This window comes from Stenella coeruleoalba (genome assembly GCF_951394435.1).
Source record: "Stenella coeruleoalba genome assembly, chromosome: 17".
In the NCBI taxonomy this organism is placed as follows: domain Eukaryota; kingdom Metazoa; phylum Chordata; class Mammalia; order Artiodactyla; family Delphinidae; genus Stenella; species Stenella coeruleoalba.
This window is the reverse complement of record NC_137163.1, coordinates 70,919,266-70,931,645: the sequence shown is the minus strand read 5'-3', so window position 1 is coordinate 70,931,645 and position 12,380 is coordinate 70,919,266. Positions and strand designations below refer to the sequence as shown.

The following is a 12,380-nucleotide window of genomic DNA, read 5'->3' as shown; positions in this document are numbered from 1 at the left end:
AGCATCCCCTTGGAATGATAAAGCAATTACAAAAATAAGAAAGCTCTCTTTGGTTAATCCAAGTGCTATCTTCAAATAGAGAATAAATCCACCAGTCAATGAGGTGCCTACTCTTTGCAAATCACAGAACTTCAGCATTCTGTGTTATGAACCTTTTCCTCTGCATTTGCGTAAAAAAAAAAATTGACACCCTGAATAGGGCGCTGACCAACAGATTAAAATCACTTACCGTGAGTCTCCTTTTATTTTCTTGGCAGGCCACGTGATAACCCAGAAGCCATGCATCTTTTCCCCTTTCCCAGACACTGGTTAACATATATTATCTGGTGATAAAAACTGTCCAATTTTCTTATACCAAAAATTACAAACATTGGGAAAAAATGCTGAGCTTGTGTAAGATATCTTATCTGTATTAAATACTTCAGATACATTACAGAGCTCCACGTACTTGGTGAAATGTTTAAAATAAATATCCAAGTGCCAAATACCTTGTTCTTTCCAATTTATTTGAGGGTTATTAAATATGTTACAATTAATTTTATATGATGTCTTAAGACATTCCATTTATATGCTCAAAACTACAGGGTCTCCATAACGGCCCTAAGTAATTCTATTTTGCAGTGCAAGGGACATTGTCAATGTTCAAAGATTAGAAAACACACCCTCTTTGATCTTTGCTCCCTATTGAAAGACAGCATTCAGACACCAGGAATGCATTTTTCTTCAAATAGTTGATTTCTCCTAGAGGAAGATATGATTAAATAGAATACTGCAGGCTTAATAAGGCAACAAAAGAACCGGCAATTTCCTTTTCGCTCTCTTCGTTCTAGCATCTCAGAGCTGTTTGCCTCGGGATTTAGGAATTGAGACAGAACAAATTGCTGACCCCAGAGCTGAACAGCCACTTTAGTTATTTTGGTTGCGCCAGTTTTGAAACAGAACGTGGACCAGAGGCAGGCGCGCTTTGCAGAGTGGGCATTTTGTACAGTCTATTTTAATTGATGGTACGGCATATAGAATGGGCAACTGTACAAATGCTTTTAAAAAATGAAAAAAAAATTATCGGGTTCCTGCAAGTAACGAAACTAGGGGTTTAGAAAGGAAACTGGCTTTCACTGCTACTGCCCACGTTTCTTGGAGTCTCTCCTTGTTTGTAACCCTTTTCTGTAACCCTTGATTCACGTAGTCATTCATTCGCGGTGCTGTTGCCAGTTGTAAGGGTAGGCACTAGAGTTTTGCTTATGTTCACAACCTCTTTTAATGGGGATTACAGTCCAGGGATAAGACCTCATTGCTAGATATTTAGGGCCCCAACCCAAAGTCTCAACAAGTCTAATGCATTATTCCCCTGAAAATAAGCTTTGGCTAATTTCAAAACATATTTCTATTTATGCCTGTGAAAAAGAAAAAATAGCAGATATCTGTGGCCAGGGTCTCTCCCACAAGCCTTGTCAAGGATCACTAGATGGTCACAGTGGCCTCGTCTAACTCTGCCTTCCAGTCTCTCTTCCACATGATAGCTAGAGTGATTATACAAGCACTTTTAATGCAGCCTTCTAAGCCAGGCATGATCTGGCCCTGGGGAACACTAGAGCCTTATCTCAGGCTCAATGCCCTCCAGCTACATAGCTTTCTCTCCGTTACTCCTATGTAACTGGGCTTTTGCAAATGCTCTTTCCTCTACAAAGTTCTCCATCAGAATCAGACCTTCCAAGCTTGGGTACAAAGCCTCCTGAAGTTCACGAAACAGCATTTTCATAATTTGTCTCTATTCATTCCCAAGTAGAGATCCGAATCTAAGCATGATCTCCACATCTGTGGAAACACTCTGCTTCCAAACTTTTTTATTCTAGATTTGGTCTCATAAGCTGAAGCTGATGCTAGGAGAGGCATGACAAAACTGCCAAAATTGGTTAATAATGTGAATCACTTGTTATTGGAATTTTACTCAATAGAGAAAAACTGCGAAAACCTTAATAATATATTAATTGAGAAATTTGAGTTCATTACAGAAATATAATTTTTCAGAATGTTTTCTTTAAAGTAATTTTTCAATTTAACAAATATTTATTGAAAACCTTCCTCAAGTAAAAAGTTCAGAAATTCTTTGGTAATGATCAGACTTTTAAAAAATGTTTTATTTCAGTAGTATTTAATTTCATTTGTGATTTCTCTCACTGATACCTATATCAATGATATCTCTCTATTACTAGATAGGGAGAATACACAATGAATAATATTTGGTCACTTCCCTAATTCTCCCTAATTGTATACTAACCTGCGTTGGGGTCATGGGGTCATTGTCCTGGATTCTAAGAATATAATATACCGAGCTAAATAGACACGTTAATTTCATGGAGTTAGAATCGTGCACAAGAAACATACACTACAATTTGTAATCACATATTCTGGAAAATGGTGTCAAGGAAAGCATAAGGTAGTATGAGATTACATAAGACTTCCTTGGGGTCGGGTGGGAGGGGCATGGACTGGTTGCCCATCCTCCTGCCTCCCATTCAGCGGAGGAGATGTTCACACTGAAGAAGGAATAAGGCTGAGCTAGATGAAGTGGGGTGAGGATGTGGGGGTTTGCTCAGAATGAGGGAATAACGTGTAAAAGTGATGTTTAGCATCACATAGGCTCCAAAGAGCAGTTTTTCTTATATTTTTATTTACTTTTACTAAAGTCACTCTCCCACTACTTTTACTAGTCTCTCTGTAATACTCCCTCATCACCTCTGAACAATTTCCTTCAGCCTAAAGCCTTAGGCTAGAGTCAACAGTTCCTCTGGGTGGATTCGTGGTCACCTGTACCTAATGAAATTTGAGATGCAGCAAGGAGACCTTCAAAGATCTCCCCCTCTTATTTCCCTTATTGGCTTCACATATTTATTCTTCTGTTTCAGGCCACGTTCCCTGAAGAAATGTGTACTCCTCAAAGAGTAGTAAACCTATTAGACCGTAATGAATCATATGTTAGATGCTACTCAGGAAACCACTTTAAAACTCAAGGATATTAAGCCAGAGGAAGTCATCCTATTGAGAGATGTATTATGGATCTTGAAAGAGGTCCCCTGTAGACAGGCACTTGTTTATGTGCATTTAACTCTAGACTTTGTTCATTTATTCATTCAAGAACTATTTATGGATCCCTTGCAATGTGCCAGGTATTATTCATGCCACTTGGGATACATCGATGGACAAAACAGTTGTATCAGTTTTTCACTGCCACAATAACATGTGAACAACCACAAAATCAGAGCATGAGGCAACAATAAACATGCGTTGCAGGGTTCAACTGGTGTGGCATGGGTTTGGCCAGTCACACCTGCGGTACTCATGCGTCTGCAGGCTTTCTCATCAAGCTGGGGGTCAGTTGGCTGTGACTGACCTCAGATGGCCTTGGCTGGTACAACTGGGGCAGCATAGTTCTGTTCTACGTGTCTCATTCATTATTCAGCAGGCTAGTCTAGTGTGTCCTGGTGGTCATGGAAGAGCAAGGATGAACAAGTCCAATCATGTATGTGCTTTTCAAGCCTTTGTCATATTTCTTAACATCCCACTGGCCAAAGTAAATCTGATGGTCAAACTTAGAGGCAGAGTGGGAGACCACTGCAAGGTTATGTGACAAATGTATAGCTATAGAAGGTGCTATGTACTGAATTGTGTCACCCCAATATTCATTGAAGCCCTAACACCACTACCTCTATTTGGAGTAGAACCTTTAAAGAGGTGATGAAGTTAAAACGAGGCCTTTAGGGTAGGCCTTAGTCCAATCTGACTGGTGTTCTTATAAGAAAAGGAAATTTGGACATACAAGGAGACACCAGCGTTGCATGCGCACAGAGAAAAGACTATATATGCAAGGACATGGCAAGAAGGCGGCCAGCTACAAACCAAGGAAAGAAGCCTCAAGAGAAACCAAACCTGTCAACACCTCGATCTTGGACTTTTCGACTCCAGAACTGTGAGAAAATAAATTTCTAATGTTTAAGCCACCCAGTATGTGGCATTTTGTTATGGCAGCCCTAGTAAATTAATACAGGGAGGGATGGAAAGTAGAAGCCATTTTTTTCACAATATATTACAACAGACAAAACTCCATGCACTCTTAGACCCTAGATTCCAGAGTGGAGAAAGAACCAACACACTGAATAAAACCAGTAAATTACATAATATATAAGAAGGTGACAAATGCTATGGAAAAATTAAAGTTAAGTAGGATTAGGGCACCAGTAGTGCTGAAGGTAGAGGGAAACAGTTAGGGTAGGCATCACTGAGAAGGAAAGAATGAGTGAGCGCTTGAAAGATGACCTCTTTCAAGGGAGTTAATCCTGAGGCTATCTGGGGAGAGCATTCCTGCAGAGACTGGAAGAGTACAAAGGCTCTGAGCTGGAGCATGCCTGGAAACTTGGAGGCACAGCAAAAAACCAGGGTGGGTGAGAAGAGTAGGAGGTGAATCAGAGGCACGACAGAGGCCAGCCTACGTGGAGCCTCCCAGACCAAGCAAAGACCTCAGGCATCGCAAGGGCCTGAAGGACTTCCTCCACGCCTGGCTTTTTCTCATTTCTCAGTATCTCTGCCTACCATTTGTCCTGCAAATTCCCAGTTTCTGAGAACTGGCTACTAACCTGGTCCAAGGTTTGCCTTTTCCCATAAGGTTGAGCTATTTGAACCCTATTCCTCATACTACTCAGACTGTATTTCTGATCATGAAGGGTTTTTTCCCCCTCAACTACCTAATGTTTGGCTTTCTTAAGTTGGTGAAATTAGTATGTTAAAATGTTCTTCATTAGATACATTGTAAAAATGCTTGTTAATGCTCGGGTCATTGAAAAAAGGATTTGAGACACATGACCATTGCTTATAAGGTGCTTAGAACTGAGTGCCTGGCATGTAGCATTTGCTCAATAAGCGCAAACTAGTATACCTTTAGTTGTTTTGCTTTTTATAGCACTGGCAAGTTGGTTGATGATCACCTTGCTAGCATCCAGGATTTCTGGATTCTTATCTACTGCTTATTCTACCTGAATGAGCTTCTGCTGACTGATATGTTCATGTACAAATTTCGTACACATGTTCAAACTGAGTTTTTCTCAACTACGTGTTTATAGATTTATGAGTAGTTCTTATTTGATCCTCTGCACACTACTGTTCAGGTATGGATTGTGAGATCATTGCCAGTTAACTCATGTCTCTCAGATTATAAATCATGATTTAGAAATGTTTCTTACTGATTTTTTTCTGTCACCTTTAATGTTTTTCAAGGATGTCTATTAGTAAGTAATAAGGAAGGCTACCAAGGGAAATGTCTATTTCTCTTGCCACTCACTTTACTTTGTATCAAGTTGCAACCTCACATAATAATTTCTTATAAAAGATTAAAATACTGATGGTTTCTAGTGAAATAAATAAAATGTTCACTAGCAACATTTTCCTGTGATGAATCAATACTCATTCGTTCATTAGTTTCAGTAGCTAAATGATTTTTATTTGAATCAGTAAAGTTCTATACTGTCATTATGAGCTAAGATTTTATGCATTTTGTTAATATGCAGGAAACATAGCTAAACTAGTTTAAATAAGGGACATTTAAAAATTAAAGAAAAGGAGAATTTTCCTCATGTTACATCATTATCAGATATTTATCGAATGTCATGCTTCAGGCACAAGAGATGTGGTGGTGAAATAGACATCATAGATTTCTGTTTTCATAGAACTTTTATTTTAGCAGGAGAAACAGATAATAAATGAGTAAAGAAGTAGGTAAATCATTAAGCAAGACAACTTTAGGTGGCAAATACAAGAAAAAAGAAATACTACAAAGCAATGAGATAGAGAGTGACTTTCAAAAATGGTAAGTAGGGTGGTTGGAAGTGACCTTTGAGGAAGGACGTTTGATCTGAGACCTGAATAATAAAGAGTTTATGTTTGGTCTGAGACCTGAATAATAAAGAGTTTGTCAGGACAAGATCTGAAAATAGAAAGCTCTGGATAGCATGGAGGGTCAATGAAAAGGCCCTGGAGGTACAGCAAGTTTTGGTGGGAGTGGACAATAGGAGGGAGGGACCAGGGAAGGCAGGGTGAGTAAGTGGAGATAAAGATAGAGCTGCTAGCTGTACCCAGATTATATGGGACTGAATAGGCCCTGCAAATTCTTTGCACATTATTTTGTTTCACTAGAATAGAAAGCATCAAAAGGTTTTGAACAAGGAAAACATGTAAATTGATTTAGAGGGCTACAGAGAGACCTGTCTGGAGGCTATTGAAGTAGCCCACTTAAGGAATGATTGATGATGGATTGGACTAAGATGGTGGCAGTGGACATAAGAAGAAGTGGGTTGATTTGGGATATATTTTGGGGCAGTGCTAATAGGACTTCCTGCTGAATTGGGTGTGAGTGGTGAAGGAATTCAGGAGGATTCCTATGTTTTTGACTTTGCATGTAAGTTGGTGATGGTGCTATTTACTGAAAGAGGGAATATAGGGAATCCCTATTTACTGGTGTAGGGAGAAGTCTTAGAAAAGAAGGTATATCGAGCATCCTCGTTTGGGCCTGTTAAATTTTAGATAGCTTTGACGTACCTATGGGCGTTGGATTTATCACCTTGTGGCTCAGGGGAGAGGCCAGAACTGGGCATGCATGCTTGTGAGTCGCTGAGGGGCAGTGGATGAGAATACAGAAATATACGCTCTCACAGGACAGTCACTATGCTGCCCCATGCAGTTTGACAGAACCCCAACTTTAAGACTCTGAAAGGCCAGGACACCAGAAAATTCTAGAGTTCCTCAAGAACTGAATCAAATATCCCTTTACTGTCCTATTGCCTTTGCCTTCCAAACTCACGGTAATCCTTCACAGGAACAGTCTCCTCCCTGCAGTGGTCCATCACTCCCTTCTGGTAGTGTTCTACATATTTCCTTAGCCATCTGAAAGCTTATGGTCCTATTTTACAAAAATAACTGTGTAAATCCATGGAAACTTATTGGGCTCCAAACTCTACCCACTGCTGTCTTTGTATCACCAGACTCCATATTTGAACTCTTATGGCCCCTCAAATCTTTCCACTGTGTGCTAGGTGTCCCAGATTCTTTTCTTGCACAAATGTTGGTGGAGTAATGATGAACACCATCTGGAAGGGTTTGGTTTTCTTCTTCCTGTATAATAAGAAAAAGGAAACGGGGAGTGGTCAGAATTGTATAAAACTAGCTCAGTTGATTCCCACAATTACCTGAACTCCTTTCCTTGGCAAGTGAAAGTCAGGGTGCAAGGCCAAGTTCCCAGGTCCGGGCTTGGGTGTGAGGTGTGTGATGAGGTGCAGGATGGAGTCAACAACAGAACTGAGATCACGAGCTGAACAGAGAACCAGGAGAAAGGTTTTGAAATAACCAATTCAACAGACTTTTGGTGCCAGGGGTATTTTCTGCTTCTAAAAAGATGTTCATGGAAACAAAAAATGATCCAGCAATCCTTGCTCCATCCCGGATCCTTACTTCCTTCCTCTCTCACTCCCACAGCAACAAAATATCCATAGCTTCAACATGGCCTCTCAAAATATTATGTAACAGATCTAAGAAATAATTTCTAGGGCGAAGTTGACATGAAAACTTGACAATTTAAGGAAAGCATTAATATGAGGGGATGTATTAGGCCAAGATGAGGCATGTGGTATCACGTTGGAAATTGGGGACACCGGAACAGAAGCAAGAGTTCTAAATTAGATGTGTTAGTGCAGTATGGGCCTGGGAAGCACTGTGTGGTCCTCTGGGACGGAGCCATGAGGTCTTTTGTTTGCCACCTGTGGCCTTGGTACCTGGCTGACAAGTTGTCAGTGAGTCAGGGCCCAGAATCACTCTCTGGCTTTCTTACCTCGACCCGCTTTTTCTTCTCCTCTTGTCACTTCAGCCCATCTGAGCTGCTGCCCAACTGGAGCAGAGTTCCTACGGCAGAAAGAAGAGGAAGTCAAGCAACTGACATCCTGATGTGTTGGAAGCATGAAATTTCTTCCTGAAAGTGACATCCTCAGGGACAGAGGATTTATCCAGAGTCATCAAGTCCATTAGCCCCTTCCCATTTCTACAGATTCACAAAAAGAAGTGTTACAGATATATAAACAAAAACAAACAAAACAAAAAACAAACACTTTTTAAAGGACTTGAAGTTGTAGGTGATGTTATCAGTTCATTGCTATTGAATGTTGTGACTTTAAAGAAGACCAAAGAGAAATTGTTAAATAATACAGTTTGGCTTTCTGGATTATAGGTTGAGACCCTGAAACCAAGGTTCTTTGATAAGGGACTGGCAGTATAAGGGTCAGGAAGAATGTTAGCAGGAAGCTTCTAAATTGAAGGAGAAAAATACTCAGATAAAACTATTAAAACAATTCTTATGAAGGAATATTATTGTATCACGGAAAGATGGCAGTAAGAAGAAATGCCCAGTAAAGGAGTAAACAGAAGGAAAGACAATTGGAAGCAACACAAGGGATCCCAGTCACATCAGACTACTCACATCCCCTTTCTTTTGATTTACACATAAAATGGTCAAGGAGAAACAGAAGTCTTCTTAATTTCCAGAAGTATTCACAAAACTCTTTCCTAGTTTCCCTTAATGGATAAAGTTTAGAAATGTGGCCCGATAGCCCAGTGAGGTATACTCACAGCTGATTAACTTTCAGAGAATATATATTCTTGTTACTCCAAGAGAAGTCTCTAGTAGCAGCCCAGACAGCCTTTCTTCATCTGCACCTGCATCAAGTTGGAATGAGGACTTAGATCGAGTCATGAATCTTGATTGAGTCATGAATTAGATTGAGTCATGAGTCCAACTTTGTGACTGACTCAAAATCCAAGAGTAACAGCTAATACTAAAATAATCGAATGAGGGTTGAGAACGATATGAACAGGCTAAAAGGGAGACTTAGCCTGTGAGATAAATTTTAACAGTGATCAATGTAATGATCTGCCATCAGCTTCAGAAAGTCAGCTGAATGGGTGCAGACAAAGTGCAGAATGGGTAGGACAGACTTCAGGCGGTAGAAAGATCTAGGAGCGTTAAGGCAACTCTAAGTTCAATATGAGTCAGCAGCACAACCAGGCTGTGAAAATAAGGCCACGTCTGATTCCCCCACTCTATGAACAAGTGATTAGATGGGGCGTTCTCAAACCTTCTTTCCATCTCTAAGGGTCCACCGTTCTCTCCTTGGCCCCATGGTAGAACTGCCACTACAGTTAAAATGTAGCTGTGTATCTACAAGGAAAAATGTGTGTGCACGTGTGTGTGTGTGTCCACGTCCAAGTGAAGGTGTCTGTACATGTGCAGATGTTCACACAAGCATGCACACGTGTGAAGGAGCAGTGCCTCACCATGGGCAAGGATCACAGATGCGGAGAATGTGTTCCCATCCCCTTCCCTTCTCTGCGTTAGGGCACCTCCCACCACAGTTCTGCGTGTAAAGCCATTGCCCTGGGTGCAGGTGAAACCGTTCTTGTCTGACTATGTGCAGGAGAAAACTGAGCTTAATGACGGGGTGACACATAAACATAACAGGAGAAAAACAAATGGAGTCTGAGACTAGCAAACCTGAACTTAAACCTGAATTGAACCCTCACAAAATCAAATTCTTCCATGTTATTATTTTTTTTTGCCAATATTATTTTCGTAAGGAGCAAAAAAAGGCATTCATTCAAAATACAAAACTACTGGAAATAGGCAGGTTCCAAGATGGAGATTCCTGACTGTTGCTGCATTTTCAGCCAAGCAATGCCTTTGTGTCTTCTGGGGGGAAAAGCTCTTTTTCCCCCTGTAAAGCTACAAAATAGTTTCAAGGAAAGCAGCTCTGAAAGACTATTTCCTCCATTTCCCATTCCTGTAGAATTTCCATGAGGTTTTTATCTTTCTGATTTTGTAAGAGGTAAGGACTTTTTTTTATATAGCTGCAATTTCAACCTTCTGAACATTAAGCTGATATAAATGATCTACAAGGCTAAAAAGTCTTTGATTAACAAGCTAAGGAATTGCAGGTATTAAAGTTGCCCCCCAGAGGGAGTACATATCGTTTCATGAATGCATTAGTTACCTACTTCAAATTACAAAGAAAAATTAATTAAAAAGTATATGTTTGTAAGTAATGTGTGTTCCCCTGAGTTCATTCTAAAAGCCACATATATGCAGAATCTAATAAAATTAAATGACATTTGCTGCATATTTTACTGCAGCAACATAGAGAAAAAGATAAAAGCAGAGGCTACCTAACGTTTCATTCTAGAGAACTTCCGAAGCGCCTGAACTGGTCAGGATGTATTTTAGTGCCTGACACCCACTAAATTCTCTGTGTGGCTGAGACAGGTCTGCAGCTGCTTTGGGGAGGGTGATTCAGGGCTCCTGTGAACAGCTCTGCTTCCATCTCACTCTTGGCTGCACTCTGAATTGGTCCAGCCATGCCCATGTGGGTTCTGCAGAGTTGGTGGTGATAGAAAGATTCAGCAGGCTTCATTTACTGGGAGACATCTACACTGGGAACTAGCAGGCAGCCCTGCTGGTGGTTGGCCATTTTAACAATCCAATCCTAGGCACAGTCTTTTCCTTCTCATCTGATCTGTCAGATGATATGGCCTTAGCATCTCTGGACGTATTTGTATCTAGAAGTCCTAAGAGTGTTCTGACATCCAACACTTGCCCATATTTTGTTTATTCCATAGATACCTCATTTCATTAAGCTTTTTGTACCTCTTTTTTTTTTTCCTTCCCTGTGCTTTTCCCCTTTCAGTTACCATGGAAACCATTTCCCTGGTAGGGGAGGAGCCTAATGGCATCCAGGAGTGTGAAGTAAAGTCAATTTATATCATGGTTTGTGAAATATTGGGAGTTTGTAATCGTTGTTATCACCACATATGGTAAATCAATCTCTCTCTAGAGCAAATTTCTAAATATTGATATGAGTATGGGGGTGATAAAATTATAGAGAATCAGACATCCCAGCAACTTGCATGGCAACCTTTAAGATATACATTTCTATTTTGTGTTTGTACAAATAGAAAATGAAATACAAAAGAGGCAAGATGTACTATTTATGGTTTTTTATCTAGTTTAAATTCTCCAAAGGCATGAAATGGTCTCTAGTATAAAGCATATGGTTGTTTTAATGATACAAATTAAGAAGTCCTGTCTGATCACTTATAAAGTTTATATATATATCATGTATGTGTGTGTAAATGTGTAATTTTTTACATATAGCTTATATATAGCAGAGCAGTTATGCCATCTTCATTCTCACTGCTATCATTATCACTTGAAATCAGCCGATATTTGGACAACCATGTTAATTCAGAAAAATGCAGGCTTTAAAACTTTGTCAAAATATGTGCACTTCACACAAGCAAGTAAGGTGATTATATTTTAAGGTTTTAAAATAGCTTGGTCTGTCCCCCCTGCCTGAACCAAAATTTGTTTATTTAGTTTCACTAGTAGCTTGTTCTGCTTTCTGTTTTCTCTCAAAGGGCCGTGAATGACAAGATGACAAAATACTGGATTATTTGTGCTCTTGAAATAGATGCCACCTGAGTTGTGACAGGTATTTTAAGTATAATCTTCTGCATTCACTTAACACTCTGATTTGAACATTGTCAAACCTTGGGCATCTTCTTGTCTGCTTCCCACCAAAATGAGTCACCTCTTGGGTGTGACGGCAGAGCTGGAATAAAATGGGAATGCACAATGTAGGTGCCAAGGGACCAGTAAGAGAGGGGTGTTAGAACTGTGGCTAAAACTTTGGCTGGCTCTAAACACAGATGTAGAACAACCAGGGAGACTGTGAGTATTTTGACTTTTTTTTTTTTCTGAAAGAGCACCCTATGTTAATTTTAATGAACAGAGAAATTGTGGCTTAGCTGACATTTTTGAAGAGCAACCGTTCTTCTTAAACGATTTCTGCGTGTTGCTCTCCTAGCATCTTGTCCTCTCGTGAAGACGGCCAGCGTTGACCAGGTCATTGAAATACTGCGTCATCTCATTCCCTTTTTAGATTAGGGAAAACGTTGAATATTTTATGATCTTTCGAGACAAAGAGTCTTCAGCTTAAAAAGGGAAGACATTTTAAAGTAAAAAAAAAAAACCTCAAACCATCTTATTTGAGATTTTTATAAAATGTACACAAAAAAATTAGAAAGTGGAATTCTGTGCAGTTAAAGACAATAGGAAAAGCCTAGAGGGAGGGGATGGAAGAAAGGCCAGGACGATCATTGAACTTACTCATTAAAAAGTGCCTATGATTTCAGCAGAAACAGAAACAAGCCAGGACACTGCCGGTTGGCGTGTCTGTTCGTTTTCCATCCTTTGTCTTCCTCTGCCCAGAGACGTGCTGTTGAAAGAAGCACCACCA

The 12,380-nt window shown here is 40.0% G+C and overlaps 1 pseudogene across 1 annotated transcript in view; it reads left to right on the top strand.

Moving 5' to 3' along the window:
- The window catches only part of LOC307176392 (UDP-GalNAc:beta-1,3-N-acetylgalactosaminyltransferase 1-like), an 86,397-nt pseudogene extending 74,369 nt beyond the window's left edge, over positions 1–12,028 (top strand). The window contains exon 3 of the transcript in view: positions 11,949–12,028. The product of the transcript in view is annotated as a UDP-GalNAc:beta-1,3-N-acetylgalactosaminyltransferase 1-like (transcript). The remainder of the gene's footprint in view (positions 1–11,948) is intronic.
- The last annotated feature ends 352 nt before the right edge of the window (positions 12,029–12,380 follow it).